Source organism: Rhinolophus hipposideros, assembly GCF_964194185.1.
Source record: "Rhinolophus hipposideros genome assembly, chromosome: 4".
NCBI lineage: Eukaryota > Metazoa > Chordata > Mammalia > Chiroptera > Rhinolophidae > Rhinolophus > Rhinolophus hipposideros.
This window is the reverse complement of record NC_138050.1, coordinates 14231636-14249115: the sequence shown is the minus strand read 5'-3', so window position 1 is coordinate 14249115 and position 17480 is coordinate 14231636.

Genomic DNA, 17480 nt, shown 5'->3' with positions numbered 1-17480 from the left:
AAATCTGAAAACATTTATCCATAAAGACACGTGTGTTCCAATGTTCATCACAGCTTTATTTACAGTGGTCAAGACATGAAAACAACCAAAATGTCCTTTGATAGATGAATGGATAAAGAAGTTGTGGTATATATACACAATGGAATACTATTCGGTGGAGAAAAGATGAAATAGGACCATTTGTGACAACAGGGATGGAGTTTGAGATTATAATGCTAAGTGAAATAAGTCAGACAGAAAAAGCAGAGAACCCTATGATTTCACTGATATGTGGTATATAAACCAAAAACAACAAGACAATCAAATCAGAAACAAAAACTTATAAACACAGATAATAGTTTAGTGGTTACCAGAGGGTAAGGGGGGTGGGAGGTGGTAGATGAGGGTAAGGAGGATCAAATACATGGTGATGGAAGGAGAACTGATTCTGGGTGGTGAACACACAGTGGGATTTATAGATGATGTAATACAGAATTGTACACCTGAATTCTATGTAATTTTACTAACAATTGTCACCCCAATAAATTAAAAAAAAGAAGTTGAGGTATGTATACACAATGGAATACTATTCGGTGGAGAAAAGATGAAATAGGACCATTTGTGACAACATGGATGGAGTTTGAGATTATAATGCTAAGCAAAATAAGTCAGACAGAAAAAGTAGAGAACCATAAAATTTCACTGATATGTGCTATATAAAACTGAAAACAACAATAAGAACAAGACAAACAACTGAAATAACAAAAACTCATAGATATAGACAATAATTTAGGGGTTACCAGAGGGTAAGGGGGGAGAGGGGAATGGGTCTCTAGAAGAGGGTAAACGGGGTCTAATACATCGTGATGGAAAGAAAACTGACTCTGGGTGTGAACACACAATGTGAGATATACATAATGTATTACAGAATTGTACACCTGAAATCTATGTAACTTTACTAAAAATTGTCACCCCAATAAACTTTAATTTAAAGAAAAAATATTCAGGGGTTCTGAAGGTTTTATGTTGGGTTCCGGGTTCCTGCTGCTAGCATTTAATTTTCAGCTTCATTAGCATTATTTCCAGTTTATTTCCATTTCCAGCATTATTTCCAGTTTATGTAGGAAATTTTGGATTAAAACAATTCACCATATTTCCAGATGATCCCAAGAGAAATTAAATACTCGCTTTTATAATTTTTATTCTCAAAATGGAAGTATGTGCTAGATTAGGATAATTCCTATTATATAGCCCCATGTGATTGGATTCATGATTCAGGATGTATTAGAATTCACTATATACTTTAGCATAACTACCAATAATAACATGACATTTCATAGGACATTGTCTGATTTCCTGGGTTGCCTTATTTGTTGTATCATTTCTATCTCACAAATTCTGATATTATTTAAAGACTTTTATTAAAATATAGCTAAGAAAATATTATATTAGTTTCAGGTGTACACCATAGTTATTCAACATTTATATTCCTAACGAAATGATCACCATGAAAAGTCCAGCAATCATGTGACACTGTACCACACTATCACTTATTATTGACTATATTTCCTATACTGTACATTACATCCCCATGACTAATTTGTTTTATACCTGGAAATTTGGACCTCTTATTCCCCTTCACCATTCCCCCCTTTTTAATTTTTAAATTACAGTTGACATTCAGTATTATTTTATATTAATTTCAGGTGTACAGCGTAGTGGTTAGACATTTATATAATTTAAGAAGTAATCCCCCGACTAGTCTACTACCCACCTGTACATAGTTATTGTAATGTACATAGTTATTACAGTATTATTGACTATATTCCCAATACTTTATTTTTCATCCCCATGACTATTTTGTAATTACCAATTTCTACTAATTAATCCTTTCACCTTTTCACCCTATCCCCATCCCCTGCCGATATATCATCCTTAGAAATCTAGTACCCATATGACACCATACATAGATATTATAATATTATTGACTATATTCTTTATCCTATATCTTACCTCCCCATGATTATTGTATAACATCAACTGTACTTTTTAATTCCTTGCCCTCTTTCACCTACTTCTCATCTGGCAATCATCAAAATGTTCCCTGCAGGGGTGGCCGGTTGGCTCAGTTGGTTAGAGTGCAGTGCTCATAACACCAAAGTCGCCAGTTCAATACCCACATGGACCAGTGAGCAGCACCCTCCACAACTAGATTGAAGATGACTTGACTTGGAGCTGATGGGTCCTGGAAAAACACACTGTTCCCCAATATTCCCCAATAAAAAATTAAAATATAAAAAATAAACAGAAGAATTTGTAGAAATAAAAAAATAATATTTATTTTAAAAGTATTCTCTGTATCTGAGTTTGTTTCATTTTTTGTTTATTTTGTTCTTTATAGTCCACTTATAAGTTAAATCATATGACATATTTCTTTCTCTGTCTAACTTACTACACTAAGCACAATACCATCTAGGTCCATCTATATTGTTGCAGGTGGCAAGATTTCATCTTTTATTATGGCCGACTAATATTCCATTGTATATATGTACCACCTCTTCTTTATCCATTCATCCATTCAGGGACACTCACGTTGTCTTCATATCTTTGTAAATAATGCTGAAATGAACACATGGATGCACACGTCCCTGAGAAGTAGCATTTTGGTTTTCTTCATATAAATACCCAGAAGTGGGATTACTTTGTCTCTTGTTATACGTGACCTTTGTTTTAAAGTCTATTTTAAAGGTATAAGTATTGCTACACCAGATTTTATGTTTGTTTCCATTTTCATTAAATATCTTTTTCCGTCTCTTTAATTTTAGTCTGTGTGGATTTTTGATATGAAGTAAATCTCTTGTAGGCAGCATACATATGGAATTTGTTTCCTTATCCATCCAGCCATCCTATGTGTTTCGATTGGAACATTTATTAGGTTGGTGCAAAAGTAATTGCAGTTTTTGCAATCATTTTTAAACTTTTAAAGTGCAATTACTTTTGCAGCATTCTAATAATTCATTTACATTGAAAGTAATTGTTGATAGATAAGGAGTTATTGTCACTTTTGTATTCATATTTTTTTATCTTTTTTTCTTTCATCTTAAAGAAGTCCCTCTAACATTTCTTGTAATACTAGTTTGGTGGTGAGGGACTTCTTTAGGTTTCTCTTGTCTGGGAAGCTCTTTCTCTCTCTTTTGATTCTAAATGATAGCTTTTCTGGATAGTGTAATCTTTGTTGTAGGTCTTTGCTTTTCATCATTCGGAATGTTTTGTACCAGTCCCTTCTGGCCTGCAAAGTTTCTGTTGAGAAATCAGCTGACAGTCTCACAGGAGCACTCTTGTAGGAAACTGCTTTTCTCTTGCTGCTTAAGATTCTCTCTTGTCTTTAACCTTTGGCATTTTAATTATGATGTGTCTTAATGTTGGCCCCTTTGGGTTCATCTTGTTTGGGATTCTCCTTGCTGCCTGGACTTGTATATCTATTTCCTTTGCCAGGGTAGGGGAGTTTTCATTCATTATTTCTTCAAATATGTTCTCAATTTCTTGCTCTCTCCTCCTTCTGGTACCCCTATGATACAAATGTTGTTACACTTGATGTTGTCCCAGAGGTCCCTTAAACTATCATCATTTTTTTGGATTATTTTCTTTTTGCAGTTCTGATTGGATGTTTTCTGATACCTTGTATTCCAAATTACTGATTCAGTCTTCTGCTTCACCTAATTGGTGTTAATTCCTTCTAGTGCATTCTTCATTTCAGTTATTGTATTCTTCATTTCTGACTGTTTTTTTTTTATGATTTCTATGTCCTTTTTTATTCTTACTATCTCTTTGTTGAAGTTCTCACTGAGTTCAGCTATTTTTTTCCTAAGTTCATTGAGCATCCTTATAACCGGTATTTTGAACTTTGCATCTGGTAGATTGCTTGTCTCCACTTCTTTTAGTTCTTTTTCTGGAATTCTGTCCTGTTTTTTCACATGAGACATGTTTATTTGTTTCCTCGTTTTTGCTGATTCCCTGTGTGTTTTTTTTTCTATTTATTAGGTAGATCTGCTTCATCTCCGTCATTGAATGTTGGCCTCATGTGGTAGGTGTCTTGCAGGGTCCAATGGCATAGTCTCCCTGCAATTCAAGTATGTTTATGACAGCATAAAATAGTCAAGAGTACAGAACCACGTTCTAAACAAAAATGCTCTGAAAGTATTTTCCATTTTTACAAGACAAATGTAAATGCTGTAACATTTACCTATGATATAAAGTTAAAAAATTGTTGCTGTTTTTAAAGACTATACAGCTTGTGGAACAAAGAGAAGCATGAACTATTTATCTAATACACTGTGAATTCTGCTGCAGTTGAAGTATAAATAAAGTATTATGTGAATACAAAAAAGGGAAAGGCTTAAAAAAGCCAGCAGTGACTGGTAAAAATTATCAAGCAACAGAAAGTTTGTTTTGATTCATGTTAATGCTCATTAATGTAAAGTAGTAAACAATGGAGTGGGAAGAATGTATCAAAATCAGTACAGGAAATTGGGAATTTGGACCTGGGATGTAGGGGGCTGGTTTTTTTAAAAGAATATAGAGGAAGAAATTTATAACATAAAAATGTTGTAATATTACATTTATCAAATAAATATATAATAAATCATATATTAACATTTAAAAATATGTACTGCATGCCTACTCTATGCTAAAATTATGGTAGGTACTGGGGACATAACAGTGGGCATAGAAACATGCCTCTGCTCTCATGGAATATATTGTCTAGCAAGGCAGTCAGATCTTATGTAAGCAATAATGATGAAGAACAATAAATACTGGTAGAAGATAAATCAGTTAAGAGTCTCAGCTGCCAGTGAGGAAAACATACACATACAAACACAACCTGCCTTAGACCATAAAAGGGAATGGATTGGCTCATACAACTCAAAACATCAGGCATACACTTACCTACAAGTGATTTTTGATGCAGAGTTTTCTATTAATATAATATTACCCAAAAATAGTTTATTTCTTGCTATCTTTTGGATCCCTTCTTTGGGTTGGCTACATTATCCAACTGTCTCTCACTTTGTGGAGACAACATAACTATAGCAACCACCATCTCACATCTTCACAAGAACAACAGAAAAAGAGAGTAACTTTTCCAATTGGTCCCTAAGAGCTCTGAAATTCACTCTGATTGTTATCAACTTGGATTACATACACTCTGAGCCAATGCTCACAGCCAGGGAAATGTGATATATTGATTGTCTAGGCCAATATTTATGGCAATTATCTCATGGAAACAGCTACCATATTATGTCAGATTTAGCCAACATGTCCACAATTATTTTTGTTAGATCTAGACTCAGATATCAATGTGTCAGTGTTGTTATTGAGCATTGTAAAAGGATAGGAATAACTTCCTGAATCCTTTTTTCTTTCCTAAGTAACACTGATGCATCTTAAAAGATATGTATTGACAACTAATGTATTTACCCCTCGTTATCACTTTTGAACTTCAAACCACAAAAATATAAATGAGGCATTCTACTGTTAATAATGCTGTAATCCAAGAATTGAGTACTTCACCAAAGCAGAGAGTATTTAACATAAAATACCATTTAATTATTTTAAGTATGTTATATTAAAAGAAGAGATCCTTTGGTCCAGGAGAAACCCCGAGTATAAAATTACTTAATAACCAATATATATGATCAACTTCAGATCTAATATGTATTGAATGTTAAAAGATACCTGTGTAATAGAACCTGAAATTCCTTATGGATCATAGACTTTTCTGAAAATTTCTGTTACATTTGGGGAGAGAGAAGATGGACATAAGGAGAAAAGGAAGGAATTCATATAAAACAAGAAGGAAGAAAGTCAATTCTCACATCTTATGTCAACCTGACACAAGGTGCTTATTCCTCCAAAGTAGCAAGTTACAAACTTTAGAGTGCATCAAATTACCTGGGAAACATATTTAAAATACAGATTCTTGAGCCCTACTCCCAGACATTTTGATCCCATACATTTTTAGTGGGGCCTAAGATTCTACCTTTTTATTATAAATTAATACTTAGAATGATTCTGATGCTAGTGGTCCAAACCAGACTAAGAGAAAATTGCTTTGTGGCTAAATCAAAAACTTCTATACCTGACAAAACCCAAAATTTTAAAACTACCCTGCACTGCAACAGTAGGGAGAGTGGACATCTCAGTTCCATCTCTCATTCATGAGTATATCCCAGCAACAGATCAGTTCTGCTTCACAAATGCAAGCCTAAATAAAACAGACAACACAGATAAAGACCAGTTCTTAGAAACATTCAGACAGTAGAATTTAAGATAGTCATGCATCTAAGAACAAATGCTAACATCTTGGAGATATGGTGCTTTATTGAAGTACAGATAGCGAGCAGGACTATGTAAGGCAAAGGCTTCAATCCAGAAGGTTACTTGGAGGTCAGCTGTGGAATTCTCTGGAACAGGCATCAGATCAGCACTATTTGTTCTATCTGTAAGCATTTTAGCAAACTTCCCTAACAAATCGTGAGTTCTGGTTGATTTCCAAACTGATTCCAAGGCAGTTGGAATATCTCATCGGCAGAAGCAGTGACTAGTAGGGAATTGTGGTCATCCACATCTCCCCATCAGGATCCAATTTCTGATTCATCAGGTTACATCATATAATGTAACCAGAGAAGAGCAAAATATAATAAGCAGACTACTGTTCATACAAATACCTGTTCATTTTCAAATCCACTAGAAATCCAAGAAGACTGCTGTGGCTTTACACTCTCCATTAATTTTTCTACCCAGTCTATCCCCATAAAGTTGATTTCTGCTGGACTTGCAGAAATTTTCTGTACTGTACATTTTTATAAAGCCCCAAAATCCATGGGTAATAACTGGAGATTTAAGAGTGTTCATCTCTGATAAATCTGGCCTTATAAACATATTCCAAGACAGTTTTGACAAAAATTCAGATGCCCAGAAAAAAAGATTTTATACTGCTATGATACATATTGTGAGGGTGGGGAGGGGGAGGGGTATATGTGTAGGCAGTAGTGTGAATTTCAAGTAAAAACATATATTTATCTCTAATAGAAAACTCTACCTCTCATCTTTTTAACCAATGTTAATTTATTTTAGGAGAAGATTAAAATCAATACAGCATAGTGACTAAAAGCACAGATTCTGAGTTGAATTTGAATCTCAACTTTGTTACCATTTTTGAGATTTGGGATAAATTTCTCCAATCTTTGAGCATCAATTTTCACACCTCTAATATGGACATGAAAATAACCTGCCTTACGGGATTGTTGAGAGTATTGAAAGATACAATGTGTGTGAAGAACCTAACACAGTGAACTATACATAACATAGCAGGTAATTCTAATGATGGTGTTGATCAATAGCTATCTTGAAAAAACCAATTAGTAAAAAAAAAGACACATTCCTTCATTGTTTTCCAATGGAATCCTGAAGAGAATCAACTCAAATGGTTTCAGAGAATATTTGAAAATTTGTTAAGTGACCTTAAAACATCCTGGACTTCTTACACATCACAAAATAGGGGGGTCAGAGTGGAAAAGAAAACCTTTTTACCTGCCTTAACTGAAACTCATGGCAAAGATTTTGGTTCTCAAATAGTTAGCTACTATCTCAGGCTGTGTTAAAATCAAGGCATGTAACATTTCCATTGTATACAGCCCTGATTACTGTGTTTGTTAGGAGGACCAGCATGCAATTGAAAACTAAATTCACTTATAAAATGGCAATCAGAATACTAATGAGTCTAAAAAACCAATATGCCTGAGAATGCTTATTTTCCTCTAAAAATTATTCTGTTCTCCCACAGTAACAAAACACTGATTTTAACTGAACATTTAACCACCCAGAATAAAAACTCCCTCACAAGTGGGTTTGGCAAATGATCCTGTCTGTGGACATCAGCCAGCCCAGTCTTCAGTCACCCCAGAGCCATAATGGGCACATGAATGGAGTGGTCAAGGTGGAAGATATAAAGGTTATATAGGGTCCAACAGCATGAGCTCCCACAGACAGGCTGATTTAGCTGCTGTGGCCAATGAATGCCCAACCTGATAGCAACAGAAGTCAACGTTGAGACCCTAATATGGCACTATTCCTCACAGAGTTTTGCCAGCTATATGGGGTCAAGCTTCCTACATGGGTCTCTTACATCCGAAAAGGGGCAGTGACTTGATTTCCATGAAATAGATATATATTCTAGGTATGCATTTGTTTTTCCTGTCCTTTAGGCCTCAGCTAGTGCCACTATCTAAGTGCTTACAGAATGTTTATTTCACCAGCATGGGACCCACATAATATTGTATCAGACCAGATGACCCATTTTACAACAAAGGAGGTACATGAGTAGACCCATGAAAATAGACAGTATCCAATAGATAGGATTACATATCATACCACCAAAAAAAAGCTGCTATTGTTTCTGAAAGTCACATCTGATGTGCCAGTTTACAGGCACTCCTCTATGAGGAGAGAATGTCATCCTCTATGAAGCAGTACATAAATTGAACCAAAGAACTTTACATGGTACTGTGTACTTAATAGGAAGAATGCATGAGTTTGGGAACCAAGGCATGCAATGGCTCCATCATTACCCATGATCCACTGAAGGACTCTGGAATTACTATCACCACAACTCTGAGATCTTCAGGGTTTGAAGTCCTGATCCCTAAAGTGAGCACAATTTCACCAGAGAACTCCAAACTATAGCACTGTCAGCAACAAGCAGGCAAGAAGAGTCACCATCTTGTTACGAATAATTGGCCCTGATCATTAGAAAGAGGCAGAACTGCTCTTTTATAGTAACAGCAGTGTTGGGCACTTTTGAGCACCTCTGGTACTCTCTTGCTCAGTAGTGATACGTATAACAGCCTTGGCCTGACAAGAGCATGGAGTTTAAAAACTTACATTCAGGCTAAGTCATTAAGACAAGCTGATGTAGCACTAAGGTTGAGGCAACTTCAGACTAGATAGTGGAATAGGGTCAACAATGAATATCAGCCTAACACCATCTACAGTGAAGAGGCTATAGGTCTTCCTACTAGTCTTCCTCTTCTAAGTGTCCCCCAGAAAAACAGGTATGCCAGAGTCCTGAAGGAGCTGCTGTCGAAATACACATGAAGAAGTGGATTTGAGCAGCGCAAAAGGTAGTCTGTGTGGGACCTACCCCAAGGGGTAGGCAGTGATGGACATAGATCCCACTGATTTATAGCTCCACTTCTGAAAGTTCTATGAGCTCCCTCAAGGTTTGCCTCAGCTGCAAAGAGCCACTTCACATGACAGTACATATTTCTGGGGCAGTCCAGACCCAATGACTGATTTCTGCAAGAGTACAGAGGTCTCATCATTTCTGCCGACCAAGAGACATCTGTGATACGCTATATCTGGAACCACAAGTTCTAGAGAACCTTGTGGGGTTGGCCAAGGCTTTGTCAGGCTTACATTGCAGTTTGACTTTTTTTCTTTGCCCAATCCTGCTTCCTATCCCTTCCTTCTACCGGTGTTGATCCTTTATAAGTTGCCGTAAACCAAATATTTTCTCATCTGCTTTCGAAAAACCCAACCAGTGGCAAAAACACCAAATAATCAGGAATGAATCTAACATTGCAGAAAAAAAAAAATTAATGTTATGGAGAGAAAATAAACATCAAATAAATGGAGGAATAATTCATTTTATGGATTAAAAGTCAAATTTGTACAAATGTCTATTCTTTCCAAATTGATCTATAAATGCAATACAATCCCAAAAAATTATCTCAACCAAGTTTTATTTGTGAAAATCGACAAATTGATTCTAACATTTATATGGAAATTCAAAAGGACAAAAACAGCACCCCCAAAATGAAGAATAAATTTGGAGAACTACAATTCAGGAAATTACAAATTACAAAGCTACAATAATGAAGAGAATGCAGTTATGGCATAAAAATAGACAAATAGACCAAAGGAATATAACAGAGAGTTTAAAAATATGTAGAGACAGATACTTGATTTATGATAAGGTGATGGTACAGAGCACTATAGGAAAGGATGATCATTTTAATATATAATTTTGAATCAACTTTTTCCATATGGAAAAATAAAATTCATCTTACCACCTACCTCATATTATGTTCAAAAATCAACTCTAGGTGAATTGAAGATATGAATATAAAAGATAAAAGAGTAAAGTTTCGAGCAGATAATATAGAAGAATATTGCATGACCTTGGAATAGACAAGGATTTGTTACACAGGATATTTGCGTACACCAATCATATTTTCATCAAAAGACACAATTATGACGGTAAAAATGCACAGAATGGAAGATGTAATCAGCAAAAGATTTGATTCCAAACAATCAAAGAACACCTATAAATCAATTAGAGAAAGACAAATCTGTAGTAGAGTTCTAAAGTCTAAATGGAGGTTATTTAAGGAAGAGAGGGTAGTGACTGTGAGAGGCACAAGAAAGGCATTTAGCTGTATACATATGATCTGTGGACTTACTTTAATAAGTTACACACCTAGTATAATGCTAGATAAAAGGAAACTTAGATATCTGTAGATTTAATTGGTGAACTTCACTTGCCATATACACACTGCATCAAAAGAATGGGAGATCTGGGTACAGGAAAAACAGATAAAAACCAATCTGCCCTCACAGGTGCAAGGGAGGGCTGAGTGGAGAGTCAGGCCCTGATGTCTGTGCCAAGATCATCACAACTTTGGCACAGATGTGCGTGCCCATGTGCCATGCTCACTTTATAGAAGAACATTTTGCTAACTCTCTAAGGCCACGGACCTAAACACAAAACTCTGTTTCTAAGATAACATCCTGTACCATAGCTTATGTTTTACTTTGGCTGTCGAGTTGGAATAGTCATTGCCTCCGTTATTTTTAAGTGGAGGGCCTTTCAGTGCTACATTTATGAGTTTCTCCTTTCTTAAGTGGGTAAACCTGGCCAACACTACAACCCTAAATACTTCTACTCGTACAAGTACCATCCACTGCAGACACGTTCTTCACAGGGAAAAATCTGGCTTTTTGATACTTTGGTTTGGCCAACAGACATCCCGCCAGGTTTACAGTGAAAGATTAGAGCTCTTTGACAACAGCATGAAGAATATTTCCCATCCAGGGATGAGTTTGCAGGTCTGGCAAGACATTGCATGGACCAGGCCAAATCAAACATCAAGTGGAAAACTCCACTCAGACAGTGTTCCGTGGGCCCAGGCCCCCTGTGGCCAGCCCACTTGTGCAACTGACTCTAGTAAGTAATGAAGCAGCAGCCAACAGTACTGCACATACTGTACAGAGGGCTCAGCCAGGTAGAGGGAAGGATAACAGGGCCACTTGGACACCATCCCAGGCCTACTCAGAAGAGCACACTGAGTTTTTCCAGGATTTCATAATGCCAGAGATATTCTGATCATGGCTTTGAGGAAATATTTTGAGCATAAATAGCTTTTGTGACCCATATGTCTAAATATTTTCCCTTTTATGCTAGGAGAAAAGAAACTGTGTTTCACATCTCTACAAAGTATAAAAAAAATCAAAAGAGAGAGAAAACTGTACTTGAATCACAAATATATCCTACCAGATTCTGCCATCTCCCTTCAACCTTCTTATTCGTCAACTGCAAATTCACTACTCAGGAACAGTGTTCTTATACCTTTTGCATAGTGACATCATACTATTCATACCCAAAACTCTTGAATATTTTTTCTTATATCTACTTTTGTTAATTTAATTTAAAAACTTTAAAAAGTGCTACTACCTCTTGAAATTGTGCCTCCAATAAGAAACCTTTCATCAAGAAAGAGAACAAATTGATTCATCATATCTAAACTTGCACTGGCCACAACTTTGACACTACTTCTCTTCATTGGCATGAATAATTGAGAATTGTTTGTGTATTTGCTTTAAATGTATGTGACATTTACCCATTGTTTCAGCAGCTGGACAGCATGGTGCTGCATGTGAACAATGCAGAAATATTCTCCCAAAAAAGGTGGGAAATGTATTACTTACTTCTTATTATAGTAGACTTCACAGAGCAGTTGAAGACAACAGAAGATCCCTAAATGTGGAAAGAAAGATTAATTTTAAAAATCTGTGAACTTCAAAGGATTGTGCAGATATATAAACTATATCAACTATATCACATGCATTAATGTCCCTATGACTAACAATGGCTATTAACATCCAATTTCCAAGAAGATGCATATTTCCTGACAGATAAATTGTTATAACTAGAACAGCATAGTTTTTCCAAATAAATATACTCACATTCATTTAAATAAAATCACATTTTATCCACATCTTATTGTGCAAACAATAAGCAAAGAGCCAAAAATGACTGGAAGCTGTTAACTCTAACAGAGGTCAGTTACCTTCTGCTGTGCTTCATGCTTCCTTAATACTCCACATCACTCCACTTTGCAAACCTATATTTTCAGTCAGCTCAGTAAAAATTCAAAGATCCTAACCCTTCTCACAAGTGGCAAGGAAGGGTAAAAGATTGCACCCCAGGTCAATTCACTTGCCAAGGAGCTAAGATTTCCCAGTACCCATTTTCCAAAGGCGAAAGGTTTAAGACAGAGAAGAGATAGGCTATTTTGTTCAATCCAGAAAATGTTTTAACTGAAATATTTTTATCTTTTTTAAAAACGAATACCTACAATTTCTATAGCCACTTATAGTTTACAAAGTGGTGCCCCCATTTTGTTTAATGATCACCAGAGCATCACTATTTTGTAGATGTAGAAACTGAATTTAGAACCTGAGTCTAAGCCTGTGACCCCCCAGCACAAAGCTTTGCCCTCTTGCCCACAACTGCACTAAATACATGAAAAAAAGATGAGGCTGCTTAGAACTCCCTTCTCTTAGGTGAGATGAATAAAGAAGATACATGATTTAAAAGAAATAGAGATGTTAATAGAGCCTGAATCGAGATACTTAGCAATTCTGATAGGTCTGTGCAAATAATTTTCTGATAGCCAATGGAGAACTGCTGCATGAAAGTGATCATTTCAACCTCTAAGTAATTCACTAAAAAATGAGAACCACTGTAACATCAGTATGACTAATGCTAAAGCAGAGGTTCTGACTGGTGGTACAAAAAGTCAGAAATTTAAAACACTACATTTGTTGTCATAGTAAGGATAGGTCTATGTAAGAGATGTTTGTAACTGGTAAATAAATAACATGGCTAATATAGTCAAGTACAAAAAACACTTTTAAATAAAATTTGCAGTGTAATGGTAAGACGGCTGAAGGGCACAGCAATTTGAAAGAGGTTTATGAAGAAAATTATACTATCAAGCAAAGTGGGAACACCTACAATCTAAAAATTGATTGTAATTGAAAAAATTATTAACCAGTTTTAGCTCATAATCTTTTGCAACTGTGCCAACTGTATGAGTTGAAGTTACTGGTGAGTTTCCTGCCTTACAGATCTGTTTGAGACTTGAACTAACAATTCCTACAGCTTGTGGAAGCACTAAAGTTTCCCAAGGTCCCCTTCTGCCTTCATCTTCTACTTCCACCTGTGCTGTCTCAGTGTTTCATGCATCAACTGAATTGTGACCTCATACCTTTTACTGGTTTCAAAGAAGTTAAAACAAATATTACCTTTTTCTTAAAGTCATAATCTCATCAATCATTATGAGCAATAGAGATTTTATTAACGATTTCAAAAAGTTAGAAGAGTGTGGTATAGCTCGAATTTTTTAATTTATATCTCAGTTACCATCTTTCTCAAAATTTTTCTGACAAGAAAGGGATTTAGGTATCCTTTCTTGGACCCTTTTCTATCCTGCACTTCATCTAGTCTCCCAATCTTTCACTGCTCTTGCTTCTCAATAACCTCTTTTTCTTCTGATTTTCTTCCCCCTCCATCTCAGGAAAAAACAAAAATGTTCTTTCTTGTCTCAAGTTTAACAATTTAGTGATTGTCTTTTCTTGTTCTGATGTTCCTAGGGTCTCACCATCCAACCCAAAAAATTACCCAAGCATTTTTCTCCACCAATAGCTCGTAACTATAGTAAAGGGAAAAGGAATGGAGCAATAGTCATAAATGACCAAACAACACTTGTCACCCATTGATTTTAAAAGAAATGTACATTTAAAACCAATTTAGATAATGTATGATTTGTCCTATGACTTTCATTTTCACAGTTGTTTTAGAAGCAAACTGCTTGTAAATATCCAAGTCATACAAATCTGAAGGAGCAGCAACCAGAATCCCTCATACAGAGTCATGAGCAATAATGAAGAGCATGGCATCTGAATCTAGACAGCAAAGTTCAAATTCTGTCTTCTGCACTACCTTAGGGAAGTTACTCAACCTCTCTGACCTCAATTTTCTCATGTGTGAAATGGAATGATAATATTGCTTCCACTTCCTATGATTATCATATGGATAAAATGAGTTAATACATATAAAGTCCTTAGAACATTCCTGGCACATAGTAAGTACTGAATAATGTTGGCTCTTATCAGAATTATCTTAACTCACTCAAAAAGGCAGTGGTGTCTTCCTCCTTACACCTCTTCTTAAGAACTTGCTATTTTTACTATTTATTTATCAATTACTAATGTGCTACTTTGAAATAACTCTTATACATCTATAATATAATAGAGTACAACTTATATGCATATCTTTACTCAATGAATTCATATATGACTGTGTGTTCCAAATTGTGATCTTCTTACAGACATTGACTGCATTTTAACATCTTTGTATCTGCCATAGTGCTCAGCAGAATAACTTGCTGATTATAGGGACTTAACTAAAATGTACTAGTTCAAACACCAGCTATAAGAAAACCAATGGTGTATTGATATATTTCTGACTTGATTTATGACACCTTATGAGAGAACCACCTCAAAACTTTACTTATCAACCAGTATTTGCCTTTTCCTCCCTCTCCATTACTGGAGATACTATGACTTCATTTCCACGAGCTTTTCATTGTCCCTACCAAAATTCCAGGCCAAAAAAAAGGTGGGGGGGAGGTGGGCAGGAGGCTAAATAAAGTTAGATTCATGAAGCTGCATCTATACTCATGGTAAACAACATATTTCTGTACTTTCTATCTTCCACTAATTTTGTTTTCCAGCATATTTCCAATGTAAAATATGTAAGCAATTACAAAAGAATATTTTTAGTTGTAATTTTAAAATTTATTGGAAAATGTGAGCATACCTGAGCATGAGATTTTTTTCTGTCTTATGTTTTTCATTTTACTTTAAAATTATTTTATTTGTATATTGCTAATGGTTAAGGTAGAGTTAATTTGTAATGAATATTTTAGCTGTTTTTCATGGCAATGAGAAAATCAAGGATTAGAGACTACTTTCCAAACATTTGGGTCATGCTATCTCTTCATTTTCCTGCTCTTGTCTCTCACTCTTACTCCCACATGCATACACACCCCATCTTAAAACAAGTTCTCAGACTCACAAGAGACCAATATTATGAAGTGAGTGAGGAAGTCACCCAAAGGAAAAAAGAGGAGGCAATTTTAGGTTTCTGATTCTTTTCAGATAGCAAAACATGAGGCCTGAGCTGCTTGCAAACACTTCTTCCTAATTAGGAGAGCAGTACTGGATTTTGTAGCTCTCTAACAAAGTACCTCTTAATGAAATGTACATTTTCATTTTTAAGGAACAATTTCATGGAAATACACTTCGCTAAGAAATAATAAATATAGAAAGTCAAATTATTGACATTTTATTCCCTTTGAATCCATGAATAATAATATGTATCAGGTAAGATTTCCAGTCAAGATGGCTGAGTAGGTAAACTCTGTGCTCACCTTTTCTCAGAACCACATCAATTACAACTAGACTACAGAAAAACCATCATTGAGAATCACCTGAATTCTAATTTAACTAAGGCCATAAACCTATGGACATAGAAACTGGTAGGACACCTAGAAACTGGTCGGAAGGCAGAGGCACTGAACAGTCCCACACCCATGTGTGACCATTAAAAATCGGAAGTGATAACTCAGCTGCAGAGGTCCCCCTGGTGGAGCAAGGGATTGCAGCACCACACCAGGCTCCCCAGCTCAGAGTTCCAGGGCCAGGGAGAGAAGTTCCCATAACTCCCAGCTGTGCACACCAGCAGAGATTGTGGCTAAGTGAGATGGATGGTGTCTACAGTCCTAGGCTCTCCTCTTAAAGAGTCTGCACACAGACTTACTCGTTAATGCACTCACTCACTCTGGACTCCTGTGCTGCAGCAGCAGTTCAAAAGACACCAGGGATATACAGGGAGGATTTGAATTGTCTAGCTTCAGAGCAAGGGCTGAAGGGGCAGCTTTCTCTTGGAGGGAGGAGCTGGTGGAAGCCATTGATTTTTGGTGAGCTCTCCCATCTCCCTGAGTGCAGATACAGGTGGACATTATATCTGAGTCACCATCATACTGGCTATCACCTTTCATCTGCCCCACCCTAGTGATTCCCTGAGACACCATCCAACTTGTGGGCCCACCCAAGCCATTGCAAGTGGCTTTTCCATAACCTGCCTTAGCTCATGCTACAGCCTTTCCTAAAATCTCTCAAAGGTTCACAAAACCAAAAAAAAAGCAGCATCTGGTTTCAGTGTGTCACAGACCTCTGGCTGAGAAGCCTAAATCAGTACTGGTGGCAGCCAACCTTAATTCACAGATTGGCCTCTCAAAGTACCTTCAAGCCCAGGGTGGGTGGTGGCCACCTGTGGTTTGCTTTGTGGCTCATACCAGGTGGCACCAAGCAAGGCACAAGCTGCACTGAAACTTAGCCTGTGGTGAGGCCCCTTTTAGTAGCCCCCTGGGCTGGCACACCCAGTGGCCAGCTTTGGACCAAGTCAGAAGATAACTTGGCTGCCTTCAAGGACAACACATACAAAGGGCAAACTGGGCAGGCATCGGAGCTCCACTAAAGTGAAACCTTCTCTGTAGGGTCAGACCTTGCACAATACCTCCTCCACTATAGTCACAACCAGTCCTTACAATAAATCAGCCTGAGGGTCAATCCCTCCCATTAATGTGCAGACAGCAACCAAGGCTTAACTACAACAGGAAAACACATACTACACACACAAAGGACACACCTGCAGCACCCAGCTCTAGTGACCAGGAGGACTGTACCACTGGGTCCTACAGGAGACCTACTACATAAGACCACTCTACTAAGACCAGGAGGCATAGCAGCACTACATAGAAATAAACACAAAGAGGCAACCAAAATGGGAGACAAAGAAACATGTCCCAAATAAAAGAACAGAACAAAGCTCCAGAAAAATAAGTAAACAAAACGGAGACAAGCAATCCACCAGACACAGAGTTCTAATCACTGGTTATAAGGATGTTCAATGATCTCAGGGAGAACTTCAACAAAGAGATAGGAAAAATAAAAATAGTGATAGAAAACATAAAAAAGAACCAGTCAGAAATGAAGAATACAAAAACTAAACTGAAGAATACATTAGAGGG